Consider the following 21,065-nt stretch of genomic DNA (forward strand, 5'->3'; position numbering starts at 1 on the left):
GTGAAAGCAGCTGTAAAGATGGGGCAAAATACTAAAAAAGCCAATTTTTTTTTAAATTAACCGAAATAAGCCCGGTATTTTTTTATTTATTGGAATGGGCCCTTTTCCCCTAAATCGCGTCCACGTAAGCGCGAAGTCAGGGGATATGTCAGCAAATCGCGTCCATGTCAGCGCGCTATGCTGACGTGGCAACAAAGTGCGTCCTTGAAAGCGCGATTTGTGTCCACGTCATCAAAGCGCGCTGACGTGGACGCGATTTGCTGCCACGTCGCGCGCACTTGGGGACGCGATTTCGCCGTGTTTCCCACATTAGGATTTTTAGGGTTTTTCAGATTTTTAGGGTTTTAGAGAGAAATTAATTAATTAATTAAAATTAAATTACGTTTTGTAATTAAAATTTATTAAATTTTAGGGTTTAGGGTTTCGTAATTAAGTTAATTAAAATTTATTCAAAATTGGATTACGTTTCGTGTTTATGGGTTTTTAAGATAAAATCAAAGCAAGATGATTTATCAGAAGGATTTTTGCAGTCGCGCCTACGTGTACGCGCTTTTGCTACATAGGTTCTGGAAAAATAATTTCCAGTTGACGTTTCTGAGCAAATAGTATAAAAAACGCTTCAAGCAGGATGCTATATGCAAAAAATTTGTGAAATCTTGCACTCCTGGATGCTATATGTGAAGAATTTGCGAAACCGTGCCCATGACTGCAGTAGTGACAGGAACCTCCGATTTTTGCTCTCCTCGGTCGCGTCGCCCCGGACATCTCCCGATATAATGTGGCCAAGACGGCAGACCCCCAACTCAATTCACCGACTGCTCTAAAATCAACGAGTTTCAGCAGCCATCTTAGATGTACGCGGCTCCGTGACAAGTTCGGCACCAGATAACCTCCAATTAACTGAAGAATGTATGCCCGAGCATATCGGATTCTTTCTATTTCAGTTGAATCTTCATCTGGATTCGAGAATGTGTCTCGCAACTAGCCCATCTCAATCTTACCTCCATCCATTTTCTTCGGAATAGCGCCTAGAAGCTCGTAGCACACCGCTGGCAAATCGCTAGATTGGGCAGACCCCGTGACTGGGTACCTATCCACCGACAATCCCAATTGCAAGCTGACGTCTTCCAAAGTGACAGTGCAGTCTCCACATGGAAGATGGAATGTGTGTGTCTCGGGTCTCCACCTCTCGATCAACGCACTGATTAGTTTCGGGTCCACCTTACATCCCCGGCCTACCATCGCCACGTGCCAAAAATCTGCTTCTCGCAGGTAGTTCTCTACTAACGGTGATGGAGGAGCATGCATATTTCGGATATTGTATTCCAATACCCGATCTACAGACTTTTATAACAAATAATAAATTAATAATTATCTAAAAATGCATAAATAAAAAAATCTTAAATAATATTTAAAAATTAAATTTAACACTTACCATCTTCATTTGTTCCACGGATATGTGGTGCTTATCAAGACGAGTCAATCCTCCGTCCATTACTGAAATCGTACAAATTTTTTCGGTTTAAAAATTAGGGATTTAAGAGTAATTTTTTTATTTAAAAAAATCAAAATTTTTTAAAATTATTTTAAAATAGGGATTTAAGAGAAATTTAAAAGGAAATTGAGAGCTAATTGAGATTAAATATGAATTTGAGAGAAATTTGGAAGGAAATTGAGAGGAAATTGAGAGGAAATTTGAGAGAGAATTTGTTTGTGAAAAAAAAGGGGTGGGGGAATTTATAGGTTTTTTTTTTACCGTTAGGGGGGAAACGGTCAAATTTTTGACCATTGCACTGTTCACGTGCGGTCTAAATCGCGTCCCCAGGGACGCGCCACGTCATCAAATCGCGGCCACGTAAGAGAGCTTTGCTGACGTGGCAACAAAGCGCGCTCTCAAGGCCACGCTTTGTTGCCATGTCATCAAAGCGTTGACGTGGCCGCGCTTTGCTGATACATCCCCTGACATCGCGTTGACGTGGATGCGATTTAGGAAAAAGGGGCCCATTTCAGTAAATAATAAAATACCGGGCCCATTTCGGTAAATTTAAAAAAAATTTGGCTTTTTTTGGTAAATTGCCCGTAAAAGTGAGTTATTATTTATTGATTGACTAAAGGATAAGTTGAAATATGCCTTGCAAATAGATTTTGGGACTAAATTAAAAATTTTTAATAATATAAGGATTAAATTGTAATTTTTTATTTTTATTAAGAAAATAATTTTCACAACTCATGAAATTGTATTAAAATTAAATTTGTTCTAATTGCCAAAATTTAAGAAGAAATAATGAAAAGAGTAAAATAATAATTTTTCATAAAAGATAATTTGATCAATTTTCAAACCTCTATAATTAAAATAACATTTAAATATGATATTTGATATTTAAAATTATTTTAGATAGTTGAAATTTTGTATTAAAAAATCAGATCACAATTTAATAAAATTAGACTTGGATAAATTGGGTTTGGACTTTAGGCCCATTTGATGGTCCTTTTTAATAGGAAAAGAACCTTCATCAGCACTCATTTCTCCCTTCACCAGCCAGCACCAGCCTCCACGGCTCTTCTTCTTCCACCTTTCCATTTTTTGGTTTTCTTCTCCATTTTCTCTTAAAAGTTTCACCTCCCACCTTTAGATACTGTTTTCCATGGAAACAACATTCTAAGCTCATGTCTTCCATCACTTTAATTAATTTTAGTTTAGGGTTTATAAAGTTTTAGTGAGAAAAGTTAAAGTCAAAGTGAAAAAGCTTTAAGAAGGTAAGAAATGGCTTCCTACAACTTCATTAGCTTGATATTTGTTGTGAAATGTTATGAGAAAGCTTGGAAGGAATTTATATTAATTTTTGAATGTATTTTTTTTGTATGAAAATGAGGAAATGATTATTTAAAATTATATGTTTCTTTTAGTTTGTAATAATATTTTGTATATTATAATATTTAAATTTAATGTTTAAGATTATATTTTAGTTAGTAAAAAAAATTGTGTTTAAGTTTTAGGGAGAAGAAAAAGTAGGTTTGTGTTTATATTTATATATTTTTTAATAAAGATGTTGAAAAATTATGGGTTATGGAAATTTATTTTAATTACTTTTTATTTAGTTGGTGATTAAAATTTTTATTATGTGAATATTTCATTTAAATAAAAAAATAAAATTATTAACGAAAATGAGTTGTGGTAAACATTATTATGTGGAAGCGTTTATGTTTTAAAATGATATGTTTATTCAATTTTATTTGTGTAAATATTGAAATGAGTTCTTTAATCAGAACAATTGATTACACAACCATGATGAGTATGGATTAGTAAAATTTTAATTACTTGCTATTCACGAGTATATTTATAAAGTTTCACTTCATTATTTTTTTAATTGATATATTTAACTAATACATTAATTTATTATGGAGAGGGTGAGTACTGCATCTTGAGGGCACGTGTCCATAGTTCGACCTACCGGCCGGATGAACTTATTTTTCCATATTTGGATGTCACTAGATTTAGAGCAATGGCATTGATTATAATGTTTGAGTTAAGGGTTGATTTAATATCCGCCTTGGTTGAGAGGTGACGCCCACCCACACAATTCATTTATCGTATGGGAGTGCACCATCACCTTTGAAGATGTCGCATTGCAACTCGGGCTCCCAATTGACGATGATGTGATCACGGATTCAATTAAAGTGTTTGACTGCATTATTTATAGTAAAACATAACACCAAAAATATATATGAATTTAGAATGGCGGTGTCCGCAAGTGCACGAGTCAAATTGTAATATAGTTAGTACAACGAAATACTTGAAAGTATTCTGATGATCATACCCATGGGAGGATAGAATAAATTATGAAAGTATTTTTACAATAATAAGTCTAAGTAGTACTAACTAATTCTTATATTATGATAAACCATAAAATAGATTAAAGAGATACAAATAAATAACGAGAATAAATAAATAAAAATAAACAAACGAATTAAATAGAAAAACTAATCAAGAAGATTAACTCGCTTCAGGGTTTGTAATTAACTTCAAAGTAGGGTTTAGGGTGGATTAACTATCGATTAACTAATTATTATCTCTCGACCTTTAATTAACTAATTGATTGGTTGATACTCGCTTATCTCCTAACCTCACTTTTTCGATCAAGATAAATTACGATTTACTAGGTTCAACTTATCTCCCAACCTTATCTAGCTTATGAACTTCCTAGGGTTGTCAATCCTAGTAGTTTAGAACACGTAATCTATACCAACTAACTCTCTTGAGAAAACCCTGAATCCTCCGTTAATTGTATCCCCACTCACTCGTTAATCTCCCTTATGAGATTTAGCCACTCATGTTATTTATAATCTCGACTCCAATTGAATAAATCATGAGAAGAACACAATTGATTCGAAAGAAAAATGAGATTTGATATTGAACGGGGAATGTAGTAGCGAATCGCTTGATTGGAATAAAGAAATAAATCGAATGCAAAAGAGAAAGTAATATAGAATACTTCAATAAAAATAAATAAACTCTTGGATTGAAACTAATTTCAAGAGGAAAAATAACTAGTTTATGAAAAGCTGAAAGAAAGTTAATCTATTCCTACTCTTAAACTACTAAGTTTTTTGAGTGCGTCTAAGACGGATTAGTTACATCAAACCCCTAATGTCTTATTTATAAAAGTATTGGCAGCCTAAATTAGGTCTTTCGCATGTCCTAAGTTTTTGTATAAAATTGATTGCGCGAACAAAAATAACCTCGACATCCTTGAGCAACACGTCGACCAGTGTCGCACCACCCAATGTCTATAACGCGACACAACATGCAAAATACACTTTGTGTTGTTCGTTTTGTGCCTTAATGTATCGGGCAGCTTGTGCGTCACTCATCCCTTGCTTCCACGTCAATTGGGCCTATAATTCTTCATTCTACTCACTCAATTAAATATATTAGCACAACCTAAGGCTCATGTTAGCCTATTGGGTCATAACACTTATAAAATGTGTTAAAAACACTTATTTTATTAATATTTAATCTTGAGGCCTAAATCTTGAAAATGTAATATTAAATACTAAATTTTCTAGAAAATAAGCTCTTTAACTGCGAAAATGACCCGGATTAACTACTACATTGACGGCAGGCCAAATACCCCACACTTAAGTCTTTGTTTGCCCTCAAGAAAATTAAACAAAAAAAATATATAGATACAAATAGGCAATTATAAAGTAAACAAGTTAAATAAAATTAAATATATATCTCCATCAAAATGTATATACGAATATAGTATTTATTTTTGCAGGGTATAGTCAGTTCGAATAATTTTTTCCTACTCAATTTATTTTTGTCCATGCTTTGAACTCTAATGTAGTAATATTTCCTCGTATAATCCCTTATGATTTTTTTTTATTTGTGGCCAATACGATTGAGATTTTTCTCAGGCACTTTTTGTAAGGGTTATACTAGTCATACTACACTTTTCAATAACCATATATTTTCCTTAGTATTTTCTTTTAATTCGAACATCCTATACTTCTACAAATATAATTACCTATTTGTATCTACTTTTATCACTTGATATTTTAATCTCTTTTTTCCTATTTACAGTTTAATAAACTGAACTAATTAGTCTAAATATAAAAAACCTAAATTATTAAACTTCAGGCTAAATTTACAATTTAAACAAACAATCTAGGTATATGCTCTTAACCAATCACTTGTATTTCTGTAAGCTCAAGCACATAGAAAACATGCAAATAAAAATTAAAAACTAAAAACAAAAGAAAGAAAATAAAGTAATATAATAGAAAAAAAATTAAAAATTTTTCTAAGTCACCCCTACACTTTATTCGACACATTGTCCCTAATGTGCAATTAAAAATGTAAGGGAAAGAGGTTACCCAATTGGCGTGATACGTGCAACTCAATTGGTGGGACTACTCCTCCTGTTAGTTTTGGCTCAATGTTGTAGTGCCTTCAAAAATTTTGGGTTCCTACTAAAAAAATGCAATATCTATATATATAAAAACATCAAAGTTCTTTAAAAAAGAGATCAAAACAAACCAATAACCATCATCCCCAAAAACTAAAACTTACGTACCAGGTCCAAAGTAAAAATAAATTAAAAATTGTTCAAAATTAGTTGGAATCAGGCTCTGACTCATCCCCATCGTCTTCTTCTCCTAGCGGTGGAAATCACAAGATCATGTCTGGTAGTGGCGTTGGCGTCGGCCATCCATTTTGTTGCGCAATGCAAATTGGGATATCGCCCATGTCTTGCATCCAACGTGTTTTCCATTTAAAGATTGACATGTCTTATAATCCTGTCGTTTGTGATGTTTGTGCTTTGGTCTTCCTCTTATCCAGCCTTTGGGGATCCTTCCTGTGTTTTGTTTGTTGTTCGGCTTCTTGCTTTTGCTTCCTTTGGAGTTCAACAAATTTTTCGTACATGTTGTCCCCAATTACGCTCCTCGTCGATCGCGTGAATGGTTCGGCAGGAGACATGGGAACTTCAGCTCTTCTACATAGTGTCGTGAACAAGTGCGGGAAATACATACTTTGTTTACGGCTTCGTAAGCACTTCACCATCTCTTTGTAGATCCAATGGCCAATGTAAATTTGTTTTTTCTTTAAAATCGCATAAAACATAACCATTCTGTATATGCAGTGATGTTAGATGCATTGTGTGTATGTGCCAGACGAGTGTAAATAATTTGCATCCACATTTTTGTCATTGGAAGCTTGATGACTATGTTGAATTTTAAAGGCACTGGTGTTGGCATTGCAAGTCCACTCGCCACAATCCTCTATCAAATAATTACCTCCATATCTAGGTTCTCAAATGTGAATAAATTTATATTTTCCAAATAATCGTGGGAATGATATAGGGCATCATAAAATTGATATATTTCTAGTAGCGTAGTCGACACTTTTTTTCCCTGAATGGTGACTTAGGTAATCATTTCACCCTGTCTATGATTTTATCGATCCTTTAGGGCAACATAGAATCCATAAACTATTACTTCAACCACTAGTTCGGTTGGTGTGGTGCAAAATTTATTCTAACGGTGGTAATGCACCAAATCCCATATCTCGTCGTAGGTAGACACGGTGGGGTCGAATCCACATTCTTGAATGAATGATTGGACACTCATCTAGAGATAGAATCTCTCTACTTCAGAATTGGTGAATCGATTATCATTAAAGTTGATTGGTGCCTCGGTAATGCATTATTGTTTTCTTGATTTCATTGAAAAAATTGTGACAACCCAAATGGTTAAAATTAATTTAAAAAAAAGTTAGAGTACAAAGTACAGAGATTGATCTTCTACTGATGTAGATTATATGTTTTGAACAAAAGAAGACAAGTAGTCGACGAGTCGAGCAAGAGGAGAATGGAGGATGGATCACTTGTAGTGTTTGAGGATCGGGGATATGAAAGAACGAAGCTGCTGTTCAAGATTAATGGGCGATGTCTAAGGGATGTTGTAACTCATTTAGGGTGTTTGAATGGTGCGTATTTAGAGTTAAAGATGGTGACTATAAATAGAGCTTCAAACGGGCTTTTAGCTAAACGATAGGCCAAAATTTGTTGAAAATTATTGGCGTGTCGCACTATAGCATGTGCATGGCATGACATGAAGACTAAAATTTCCTGTATTAGCTATGAGGACATTGTGTTATGCCATAGAGACCCTATGTTGCGCCACGACAACTGGTTTTTGGGGATTTGACTTTGAAATAGTCATGTTGTGCCATGGCTTCGGTGTGTTGCAACACGAACTTGCCTCTACCACGTTTCTTGGTGCACCGAGGTCCTCCGATCATTCATTCTTATCCTTGATTGGCTTCGATTTCCTCTATTTCATTCGGAAACCTGTTTGCTCCTAATTTTTCCATGCAATATTAATAATAAACTTCTATATTCTAATTATTGAATACTACTATACAATATGAACAACTTAATTTACTTCTGATGGGTTTATCTATGTAAAGATTACGAGCTCGTCTAGCGTCCGATTCCACTGCTCTTCAAATTTTCATATGCCGCCCTTCCTCTTTTATATAACTCTATATTCTAAGGCTTACTTCTCAACCTCAGATTTAAAGGTACCTCCAAAATATCGTTTCAATCTTTGTCCATTCACTAGGAAGTTCCTACCATCTTTTGTTGTGAGTTCCACGACGCCATGGGGGAAAACGCGATCTACCGTAAATGGTCCTGTCCACCTTGACTGTAGCTTTCTTGGGAAAAGTTTTAATCTAGAGTTGAAAAATAGTACCTGCTGTCTCGGTGAATAGGATTTTGTTTTGATCATTGTGCCATGTCTCTTTTTATTCGTTTCTTTGTAAAGTTTGGCATTTTCATACACCAAATATCTTAACTCTTCTAATTTGTTTAGTTGAAATAATCTTACTTGCTTGGCTAAGGTTGGATCCAACTTCAGTTCTTTAATTGCCCAATACGCCTTTTTTTCTAACTCTATTAGCAAATTACAGTTCTTCCCATAAACAAGCTTATAGGGTGACATATCCAATGGTGTTTTGTATGTAGTTCAGTAAGCCCATAAAACATTATCTAATAGCATGCTCAAATCCATTCAGCTTGGATTTATTGTTTTTTCTAAAATTTGCTTGACTTTTCGGTTGGAAACTTCTGCTTGCCCATTGGCTTAAAAGTGATAGGTCATTGTAATTCGATGCTTGATGTTGTATTTGGCTAGTGCAATGTCCACTTGTCGACTGTAGAAATGGGAACCTTTATTACTAATTAAGGCATTGGGATTCCGAATCATGCGAATATGTTCTTTTGCAAGAATTTCACTACTGCTTTCGTATCATTAGTTGGTAGAGCAATTGCTTCAACCCAGTTTGAGACGTAATCCACCATGAGAAGAATATATTGGTTTCCAAAAGAACTACAAAATTATCCCATAAAATCTATTCCCCAGACGTTGAAGATCTCTAATTCCAAAATCCCATTTTGTGGCATCTTATCCTTTCTTGAAATGTTCCCTATTCTTTGGCATCTGTCACATCTTTGCACAAATTTATAAGCATTTTTGTTTGTAGTAGGCCAATAGAATTCTGATTGTAGCACTTTATGTGTTGTTCTCTTGCTTCTACAATGGCCTCTACATGGAGATGTATGGCATCCCATTAGAATACCTTCAACCTCTTCTTCAGCTACATAATGTCGGATTAACTGATGGAAAATTGCCAGAAAATATATGGTTCCTCCCATGTATGTTTTCTGGCATCATACTTGATCTTCTTTTTTTTTTTGTACCCATGTTGCAGCCATCGGGAAAATACCTTGGGCTAAATAATTAACAATTTTTGCATACCAAGGTGTTATAGAATTTGTTTTGAGTTGGAATAACTGCTTATCAACGAAGTTCTCGTTTATTTCAATTTTCCTTTTTTCCTTTAGTTTCTAATTCTAATCGTGACGAATGATCTGTAATTTGATTTTTTTGTCCATTTTCTATCCAATATCCATAAATCAAACTCTTGGAAGAGGAGCACCCATCTCATTAGTCTTGCTTTTGTTTCTTTTTTCTTCATCACGTACTTCAATGTTGAGCGGTTCGTATAGACATAAACTCGGTTTTCCATCAAATATGGTTTGGATTTCTCATATGCAAATACATCTGTTAACATTTCTTTCTCTATGGCAGTGTAATTGCATTGAGCTGGAATAAATGTCTTACTTGACCAAGGAATGGCGTGAAAAACCTTGTCTTTTTCATGTCCCAATACTACTCCAACTGCATGATCACTCGCATCACACATAATCATAAAAGGCTATGTCCAACCAAGGCTAACTATAATGGGTTCTAAATTTTTTTTTGTTCTAGAACATTGAAAGCCTCGATGCATTTTTTGTTGAAAAGGAATATCTTTTTGCAATAGTTGGCTTAATGATTTCAAGACTTGTGCAAAATATTTTATGAATCATCTGCAAAAGCAGGCATGTCCTAAGAAGTTTCTCACTCTTCGAACATTCTTTTAATGTGTTAGCTTCTCTATTACTTCAATCTTAGCCTTATCGACTTCCAGGCCTTTCTTTGAAATATGATGCTCAAGAATGATCTTGTAACACCCCAAAGTTGGCAGATCCATGAAGAATGCGTGTAGATATGAATCTGGTGCACTATGGTAGTATAGTCTGCTGTTTTACAAACTTTTGACAAACTAAAGTTGGCACATAAAGTATCCGTTCGTAGAAATATCTAAGGATTTCGTCTAGGGGTATTCTTTAATAGAAGAAAGAGTACAACAAATGAAAGATACACCTAAGAGTTTTGACTAAACATGAAGCGCCTACTAAGAATATGGGAAAGCTGTAAGGGACTAAAGTGTCTTTAAGACCGCTCCCTAAGAGAGTCTCTGTCAAGATATAGTATGATCGATTTGTATGAGTATTGTTCGAATTGGATATCATATTAGGTTAGTTAGTAGTTTTTGGGATTTTGCAGCAATATAAGGAAAAGATTAGAGCAAAGAGCAGCGTAGCAAAATGAACAAGAGATTACTTGTACAGTAAAACAAACTAGCTAGATGAGTCATCATAAGCAGCATGGTTGACCATTTTTCAACAGGAGTAAATTAGATTGATTTGACCTCCTTGTGACTGGTCAACAGTAAGGATAATCTTCATTGAATTTTCTTTCACCTACCTTAAAACTGGTAAAGAAATCAGGGAACCAATATTATATTTAAGGGAAATAGACACTTCAATGGTTTTAGACTATCTGCTTAATATTCAGGTTCATATTTCTAAAACTCAACATCCTCTTCTTTATCTTCGATAAGATTGAACTAAGATAGGTGACCTTTTGGTAAGCCTTATAGTTTTGCACATTATGACTATAGAAGGAAAACAATGTTATAGGAAGGCCTTGCATGGGGTTTGGTTGTAGTTGAAATATTAGTAAAATGTCAGTAATGAGGATTCTAATGGAAATCTTATGATCGTTTAAGCAATTGCTGCTAGATCAAGAAGGACTGCCTAAGTAGGTCTCTAGTGAGTTTCGAAACCTGATTCCTACATGTTATGTAATTATGTGAATAAGGTGCAACATGTTACAAAGTTGTGTACTATATGGTATTAATATCGGCGTGTGTGTAGTTCTTATTTTATACTTCATGATTATATGGGTTGAATGCCTGACAATTTTTTAGTAATGTAAAAAGATGAGAAATAGATTTGTTGTGTAGCCTCTAGTAGGGCAGCTATAATGCTAATTGGATTGACAGATCACGAGATAAATTTGTGGGAGAAGCCCATGGCATCCATCGAAATGGTCTACCAAGACAATAAACACAAAATTCTCTAGAAAGCTTATGTGGCTACCTCTTTCTAGAAGCCATTGTGGCATGTTATCTTAAGAATTAATGGAATAAGTTCTGTAATGTTCAAGTGGAGAGATACTAGTTTGCTGTGTGTGAGATCTGAGTATGATAGTGAGGCATTTTCTAGTAGAATACTTCAAAAAATAACTAGCTGTGGAATCCGCCAAAGTGATCTACCATGATAGGGATCTTGAGACATCTGGGATGTTGGTAGAGTATGAATCCGCCATACTTGAGAACTATTGAATTTTGTATCCTAGTAATCATGGAAGCATGTAAAGAATCTGCTGGGTAGATCTAAGAAGCATAATTAGCTACAATCACTAGGGACTTAAGTAAAGTAGTTAAAGTGAAAAGAGTATAAGATGGATAAGTGAAAAAATTGACTTACAAGTTATCTGCCAATCGAGAATCAGAATTGTATTCGCCATTGTTTGAGAAGGAAACCCAACTTGGGGAGTCAAAGGCATTTACATTTTCGTAGAAAAGGTAAATCTGAGTGAGACTTGCAAGGTTCCTTGGAAACTTATAAACATGTTTTTGGGTTGTAGGTTTGAGAGTGGAACTTGTACGCCAGGAGGGACCAAGCCAAGATTGCACCAGAGTAACAGTACGTGTTGCATCATTATGTATACAGAGGGTACCTTAGAGGCATGACGCTTAGTACACTACACCATGAAGAATATGTTTTTAGCAAAGTTTTGAGTTGTAACCTCTTATACGATTTTGAAGGATCTAACGTATTCTTAAATATTTTCTTTACTTAAATCTTTTGTTCTAAAGATAGTTAATAAAATTAATATGAAGTATGTTTTAAAAATGGTTATACACCAGTAGTAAAAAATTTTTTGCTAAGTGTTTAACTGTTGTAACGCCCAATATCCAAATTCGGTAAATCGGGTCGGGTAAAAGGTGCTATAGATTTTTCTTTCACCATGAAATGCCATTTTTCTCAATTAAGCACCAAGTTAGTCTCTTCACATCTTGTTAAGACCCATTCGAGATTGTGTAAACACTCCATGAATGAATCTCTATAAACAGAAAAATCATCCATGAATATGTCTAATCTTGAAACAACCTAATTTTCAGTGATATCAGAAACAATAGTTTTGGAATCCCGTTTATTTGATAATCAAGTCATTAAATATTATTTATTAATATTTATGAGGTTATTATAGTATTATACTGAATTATGGTCTAATAATTTTAGTTATGTGGAAAGTTAGTCAAGGTATAAGTGTATCGATTCAAAAGTTAGTGGTTTTGAAAATTGAGGTATTGAGACCTCGTTTCTGTAAATTGAGCTCATAAATATTTTTATTAAATATTTATAGAGTTATTGTATATGTAAATTGAATTTTGATCCAGTAATTTTGTTGATTGAATAGTCAATTAGGGTATAAGGACTAAATCATAAAAATAGTAAAAGTTAATTGCTAAATATTTCTATTTGTTAAATGACTTAAATGGTAATTGGCCAAGGTTTAATGTGTCAATTAGACCACTTGTTTTAGGTGGTGGACGGTTGGTGCTATTATTAAGACAAATATATGTTATAATAATTAAATTAATATTAAAACATAATAAAATGTAAAAATAAGGTGTCTATCTTTATTTATTCTTCCTACCACCGAAATTTCAAAAAAAAAAAATAACACCAGCACACCATTTTTGAAAGCTACAAGATTCAGCCAACTTTAATTTTTTGCATGGTAAGCCTAAACTGATCCGTTTTTCATACATTTTATGTTTTGGAGATCGTTGTAACTTAATCTAGCTAACCTGACTATTAAATCGTAAAATTGTTAAAGTTTGAAAATGTTACCATTGATGATTTTAGATGTTTTTAATATTGAATGGTGGATTTTTAAGCTTGGAAATGATTAGGGACTAATTTGTTATGTGATTTTTGTTAGTTTTGAGTTTAGGGACCAAAATGAGAATATATTGAAATTACCATGAAAGTTCTATAATTATAGATATCAGAAGGTTGTAGAAGGATGCAATTGAAATCAGATTGTAAAACGAAGCTTGAATTTGAAAGATATAACTATTTCATTTTTAGGGATTAAATTGAATAAAATGCAAAACTTTAGGAAAATTGTGTAAAATAAAATTAAGTTTCTATATGTATAATTGTAAATTTAATGGCTTTTGACATCAAATGGATTAAATCGTAAAATATAAAACTTAATCAATATGAAAAGATTCATTACATTGAATGAATGTGGGAATGGTATGTAGTTGGATAACATGTATATGATGATGTTGCTTACTTTGTTTCGTTTTTCCTATTTCCTATAGTTATCGTTTTGCGAAATTCAGCGATCTGATCAACTTGAAGGTCACACTATCCAACCATCTTTTGGTTAGGGGTGAGCAAAACTCGATTCAACTCAAAAAAATTGAAAAAAAAAATTAAATTTTGAGTTAAACGAATCGAGTTATTCGAGTCAACTCGACTTTTTTTTGAATTTCGAGTTCGAATCGAGTTTAATTTTTGAATTTGAATAACTCGAATAATTTGAATAAACAAAATATCAAACTATAATATTTTATATTCTTATCCTAAACCCGCAAACCTTTTTAATTTCCCCCCAATACTTTTACACCCTCCCACTTCCCCCCAAGACTTTTACTTCCCTCCCATCGCACCCCATCTACCGCAAACCCATCCCCCCAATTGTTTTTTGAATATTTTCCCCTATTTACTTTTGCCCCCAAAATTTTATTCCCCTCACCCTCAAAACTTTTTATTCCCCCTAAACTTTTACTTTTCACCCTTTACCCTAAATAAAAAATCATCAAAAAAAATCCTTAAACATAAATAGTAATAATTTTATTTATATATACTATTTATTTACCCCCATTTACTTTCCCTCTCAAATTTTATTCTCCCAACCTTCAAAACTTATTATTTCCCCCCTAAACTTTTACTTTTCACCATTTACCCCAAATAAAAGATCATCCAAAAAAATATCCCTAAATATAAATAGTAATAATTTTATTTAGATCTATTATTTATATTATTAAATTAAATTTCATATTTGTACTATTTATATTTTTAAATTGTTTAATCAAATTAAATCTTTATAAATTTATGTTAAAATTGAATTATTGATGATATCATAAAATATTCATGTTAAAATTTTATGTTGGTATCAATTTCACATTTTATCTTTAAGATAACTTTCATTAAAAAAATCACATTTTTTATATTTAATATATTGTTTAATTTCAAAATACATAGTGACAAAAATTAGAAGATAATTGGAGCAACTAAGCAAACAAATAAGCTAACCCGTATATAAAAGATTAATAAATAAATTATAAGGAGATGAAAGTTAATAACAAATTTGATTACGATGGGCAAATTTGATTACAGTGGGTGACAATGGTTACAAAGACCCAAAGTCATTTTTTTTAAAAATTTAACTCGAACAAATATATTCGATTCGATTCGAATTCCATCTCACTCGATTCAATTCGAGAAAATTTTAAATCGAATTAGGATGATGAAATAAGATTAGTCAACTCAATTAACTCGAAATTTTTTCATTCGATTCGATCGAACGCTCACTCCTACTTTTGGTAGATCTTATAAACATTTATTTCAGTTATGTGGCATGTAATAGGAGTGATTTGTATATATAAGTGTTTTGTAAAATTATGTTCTGTGATTGCACAAAGTCTGTGTGCTTGTTGGCATATTAATGTGTTTGATCATGACATAAATTAATAGCTTTGAATCTGATCATTGAATTTGGCATGTGATGGGATCATATAGATACTTGGTTTATTAGATTATGTTACATATGGAAATGATGGGAAATATATGATTTTGTTAATGACTGATAAACGATAAAGTAACATATTTTAATCTCGTTCTTAATGCCTTTTTGGATAATTATTTATGTAAATTGGTGAATTTGATGCTCCTAATCCTTTGAATTCATGTTTCTATACTTATGCGAGCATTTGGGAGCTAAAGAAGCAAAAAAATGAGCGAAAATCGGACAAAAAGAGCACATTTCAAGAGCCACATGGGTTGGGCCTTCCCACATGGACTGGACACAACCCATGTGAGGCACACAACCATGTGCCAGCCTATGTTGATTTCGCAACCTGCTCCCCAAAAATGCAAAAAAACGTAATTTTTATGCTTTCTGAGCTTCTAAATTCTATAAATACCAAATAGAAGAAGAGATAGGGGAGCCATAAGAGAAGATCGAAGAAAACAACTTGAAGAACACCATTGGAGCCAACTCTGAAGTAGATTCCCATCAAGATCGAAGACCTACATTTAATTTCTTTTGAAGTTTTTATAAGTTTCTTTGTTTCTTGTGGTTTTTCTGACTTTGAGATGTTTTCATACAGAATTATGAACTAATTCCATAGATACCTAAGGAAGATGAAACCTATGATGAATTCTATTATTTAATTTTTGTTTTACGCGATAAATACTTGATTCTTGTTTTCAATTATGTGTGATTATTTCTTGTTTTAATTTTTTCGGGATATTAATTCATGTTTAATGTGCTTAATTTAGTGGAGGAAAAGTCCCTATTTAAGAGTAGATATAACATAATTGAGTGGAGTTGCATGCAATCCTAGAAATATGACAACATAATTCTACCGAATTAGAGTAAAATCTAATAAGGAAATCCATAGATTAAGTTAATGCGATGATAGGGGTTTTAATTAGAAAGAGATTTCAATTAATCAACCTAGAGTCAGTTGCTCTTACCATTAAAAGAGATATTAGCATAATTTAGAGATTTCTACGGATCGAGTCATCAAGTGAATAAATAATTTGATTCAGATTCATAATAATAGATGAAGTCTAGGTAGATTATTTCCTAGGTATTGTCTCTATCAATGATTATTATTCGATTATTTTCCTATTTCATTCTCTGTTAAATCCTTACAGCATGTTTGGTTGGCTGTAATTCTAATACATTACAGCCTAATTCAGTGGGTCCATCACTAAGCCATTGTTTGGTTGGCTGTAATGAGCTATTACAGCCCTATTCCATATAGGATTATTTAGGGCAAAAGTGTTGTTTCACGAAATAATGATTCAGGGAATGGGTGGGTAAAAAATTAGGTCAAACTTTCAATTTTACCCTCAGTTCTTTCTCACGTTTGAAGCATTTTTGTGACACCCCTAATTTGACCCTAGTCGAAAGTGGTTTTGGAACCCCAAAACCGAGTCACAAAAATAATCAGATGTTATATTCTGTGCTTATTGAATGTGGAATTTGTATGTGCGAATATTTCGTGCCTTGATTTTATCAAGGCGGTGTTAATTTATAAGAAAGGACCCATGTGATAAGACTTGAAAATGTGATAGGTGAAATTTAAAGTGGCCAAATAATGCATGAGTTATTGACATGAGGGACTTGCATGTCAAATGGACCACTTTCAATTAGTGGCCGGCCATAATGATAGTTGATAGATATTATATGCATTTTATTTTAGCATGATAATAGTTAATGGCTTTATATTATGGAAGAAAGAATAATTAAAAGAAGGAAAGAGTGATAGAAACAAGGTATGTCCATCTTTCTTTTCCCCATTGCCGTAACTAGTGAAAGAAAAAAAAAGGAGAAGAAGAAGCCAAGGCATTCGGCCATGGTTAGTTCATAAATCAAAGGTATGTTAATGTGATTTTTATGTAATTGTTCATGAATTTAAACCATAGTGCATGTGTGAAAATTTGATGTTTTAATTTAGACTTATGAAGGTGAATTTCATGTGATTGACTTAGTTGAGAACCTAAGAAAATATGATAGGGGAATATGTAAGGATCAAATGATAACAAAGTGAGGAAACTTGGGTTTGCATGTCAAATCACCCAAACCTCAAGTAGTGGCCGGCCAAGCAAGGATGGTTCTTCCATTAAGTTGAATTTTTAATGATGCTTTTATTAGTAAATGATTAAAATAGATCAAAAAAAAAATAAAAAGAAAGGGGGAATAAAATAAGAAAGCAAGAGAAAGTCTTCATCTTCTTTCTTTTCTTGAAGTGCCGTGAGCTAGGGAAGGAGGGGAGACTTCATTGTTTTTGGGTTCTAGCTGAAACTAAAGAAAGAAAAAGGGGAAAGTGTTTTGGGGAATGTTCGGTCTTTTGGAGGCCAATTTCTAAGGTAATTTCATTGTAATTTTGTTAAATTTTGATGAATACGAGCTTCACTTCTTTATCTAGCCGAAACCCATTTGCTAAATTTTGGTCTAAGTGGCGTATTAAGTTCGGTTCATGTGTTTTTGAGCTAGGGATTTGTTTTTAAAGTTAAAAGTTGCTGGATAAGTGTTGGATGGACTTGATAATGTTAAAATTATTGAGTGTGTAAAGTTATAAGTTTAGTTTATGATTGGGAGCTTAAATTTAGCTCAAATTTAACTCAATTTCTTATATTAAGCATTTCGGCTATGGTGTGGATTGCATAAAATTTGAAGTATTTGATGTTTGAGAGTTCTAAATAGTTAATTATTAAGTGAGGCTTAGTAATTTTGTGTTAAAAATGAATTTCATTACTAAAAGTGGTATTCGGCTATGTGGCATTGTGTTAAATTTTGGATGTTGTTTTTTTTAATTTTAAATTGACTATTAAGTAAGCTTTAAGGTTGTTAAATGGTAAAAAGAGACTTGAGAGTGATGTTTAGGTGGCTTTCGGCCTTATAGTGAATTATGATTGTTAAAGGATGGACTTAAGTTGTGTATATGGGATTTAACCTTGCCAATTATGTGTTAACAAGGTGAAAATGGTTATGTTGCGCTAATAGAGTGCCGAATGTGAATTTGGTGTTAAGCTATATTTGAATACTTGGTTGAATGATTTTTGATATACCGGAAATAAGGTGCATGAATTATGGATTAGTAATGATTTGAATTTGTTTAAATCTAGCTCAAGAACAAAGGACACTAGCTTCGGATAGGGGAAAAGAGAAAGTAGTTGAATAGCCGATTTGTACTAAGTCGATCAAATTCAAGGTAAGTTCTTAAGTATTTGAGTTTGATTCCATTGTAAGTTTTAAGTGTTTAAACGTTGAGTAAATTTAATTATAATAGGACATGATGAGTTGATTTAATAAGATATGATGTGGCCATGATATGTTCTAAGCTCAAATGGTAAGTTCTTAAGTGTTTGAGCTTGGGAATTTAAGGGTAATTTGAAATAGTCTGCTTCGGACAGCAGCAGTAACGTGACTTTAGAAAATCACCATAAATTTATGGACTTGGATTACAGGCTGAATGAGACATGAAATTAAAGCTTAATGAGTCTAGTTTCTTATAAAAGAAACCGTGTAAGCAAAGGAATTTCCGATAATGAGATATTTAAAGTTGTGTGAGGCGGTGTCAGAATGACTCCGAAATCCCCTGTTCTGTATTTAGAAAATCATTATAAATTGTACAAAAATGGTTATAAGATAAAATTTATATGCTTAGACTCCTTAATGAGTCTAGTTTCAAATTCAATCAATACAACACATTTTGAATTCTGTAAAATGAGAAATTCGATTGGTAGTGAAGAGTGGTCAGATTAGTCAAACAGTGAAACAGGGGAAACTTTAAGAAAAATCTGGTATTGATTGGCCAAACCTAAAATTCTGGACATTTTATGGGTGGAAGATATACGAGTATATATTCAGGAAAAATTAACGGAAAGTGATTTTGAGTTTTGTAGCTCCAGTTAGAAATAATTTAGTGACTATTGCTCAGAAAAAACAGCTTGTGCTGAATTTGAGATTATGTTGTGAACCTTGATAAACTTGTTTTAGTTGCTCACAAGCTATTGATTAAACCCATACTTGAATTCTAAATCGTGATATTGTAAGTTCTTGAGTAATAGAGCTTAAATTATGATTTGATTAGATCATGTTTTAAGCAAATCAAAATCATGCTCTTTGTGTGTGGCTATTGAGCCGAAATTTCAAGAATGATGAGTGTCTTGTGTTTGAGTTTTGCTAACGAAAATGAAATACGAATGTGCCATGATTTATTGTTAAATGTGCATGGTTATTTGAATGATGTCTGGGCTAAGTCCCGAAGGCTTTGTGCTAAGTGACCATATCCGGACTAAGATCCGAAGGCATTTATGCGAGATACCAATTCCGAGCTAAGCCCGAAGGCATTTGTGCGAGTTACTATAACCGGGCTATGTCCCGAAGGCATTTGAACGAGTAGCTATATCCGGTTAAATTCCGAAGGTATGTGATTTGGGAATGAATGATCTTGCTGTAAAAATTTCAGTTAATACGCTTGAAACATCCCAACATTGAGGTATGTTTCGTATGTGCTTTGAATTAGTTGAGCCCTTACAAATAAGAATTCGCTCAGTTGATAAATGAGCTACCGGCCTTTGGCTAAGTTGATCTTTGTGTATGAATAAAAGGGTTGGTAATGTGAAAGTGTATATATGTGATAAGGCCTAATGGCCGATGTGATGAATGTGAAAGTGTATATATGTGATAAGGCCTAATGGCCGATGTGATGAATGTGAAAGTGTATATATGTAACAGGGCCGAGTGGCCAACGTGATGGATGTGAAAGTGTATAAATGTGATAAGTCCCGAAGGGCATTTGTGTCAGCACTATATCCGGGTTAAAACCCCGCAGGCTTTATGCGAGAATATTATCATTGATAAAGGTCCGTAAGCTTCGTGCTCGTACTATATCCGAGCTCTAAAGACCCGATGACTACGTGTGGAGATTATGTCCGGGTAAGACTTCGTAATAAGAATTGCTTATAAATATATTCAATGCGAAAGGTTCAACAGGTAGGTACTCCAAGTTTATATGTGAGCTTGATTTGCACTAAATCATAAGGTAGTTATGTGATGCATACGAGAGCAATCTATGAGACTATTCCTATGATTATGTGACATCGGATCAGTGTGAGAGGCGATGTGAAATAAAAATACGAACAACTATGTTATAATTTGATTGTTATCTGTTGACACTGCTTAAAACTTACTAAGCATTGTAATGCTTACTCCGTTTACTCTGTTTCCTCTGTTTTATAGATCTCATTGCGAAGCTACAGGCTCGGGGATCGTCAGCAACTAGTCACACTATCACTATCCACTGTTTGGTACTGCTATGTTTTGGATTATCTTATGGCATGTATAAAATAGACTAGTGGCGGAAGAATATTTTGGTTAATGTATATAGCCATGCGAAAATGGCTTATATATGTTTGAGCATAATGTTATAATCATTTGGTATGGAATGGTTAATCACTATCATAATTTGTGCTATTTATGCTAAAAGGGCTAGTTGAATCATGGAAACTATGAAATAGGTAAAGTCTACCTTAAAGGCAGATGCTGGCAGCAGCAGTGATGTAGATTTGGAAAATCACTAAAAATAGTAGGATTGGAATTAAATAATGAATAAATTATGTAAACGAACCTTGATAAATCTATCTTCATAGGAAAGTAACGAAACGATCATATGGACAGTATGTTAAGAGATATTCAGGTTCTCGTGAGACAGGGCTAGAACGGTTTCTGGATTCCCTGTTCCGAATTTGGAAATTCATTATAAATTAACCAGAGATAATTAGGAGTCATGCCATATATTTATAGATTCCTCTCTGAGTCTAGTTTCTATAGAAACAAACGCCATCAGTATTGAAGCTCTGTGCAGGGAGATATCCAAGTCATAATGCGCAAAGGTCAGTGTAGTCGATCCCTGTAACATGGGAGACTTTGACTAATAAACT

General features: G+C 33.4%; 1 long non-coding RNA gene across 1 annotated transcript; it reads right to left on the reverse strand.

Annotated features, from left to right (window-relative positions):
* Positions 1 to 3,668: 3,668 nt before the first annotated feature.
* LOC121219059 (uncharacterized) lies at positions 3,669 to 7,465 on the reverse strand. Its single transcript, XR_005915640.1, has 2 exons — positions 6,081 to 7,465; positions 3,669 to 5,976 (listed from the first exon to the last, which is right to left on the reverse strand). It is a non-coding gene; the product is annotated as an uncharacterized lncRNA (long non-coding RNA).
* Between the last annotated feature and the right edge of the window lie 13,600 nt (positions 7,466 to 21,065).

The sequence above is a fragment of the Gossypium hirsutum genome, chromosome D07 (genome assembly GCF_007990345.1).
Source record: "Gossypium hirsutum isolate 1008001.06 chromosome D07, Gossypium_hirsutum_v2.1, whole genome shotgun sequence".
NCBI classification, from domain to species: domain Eukaryota; kingdom Viridiplantae; phylum Streptophyta; class Magnoliopsida; order Malvales; family Malvaceae; genus Gossypium; species Gossypium hirsutum.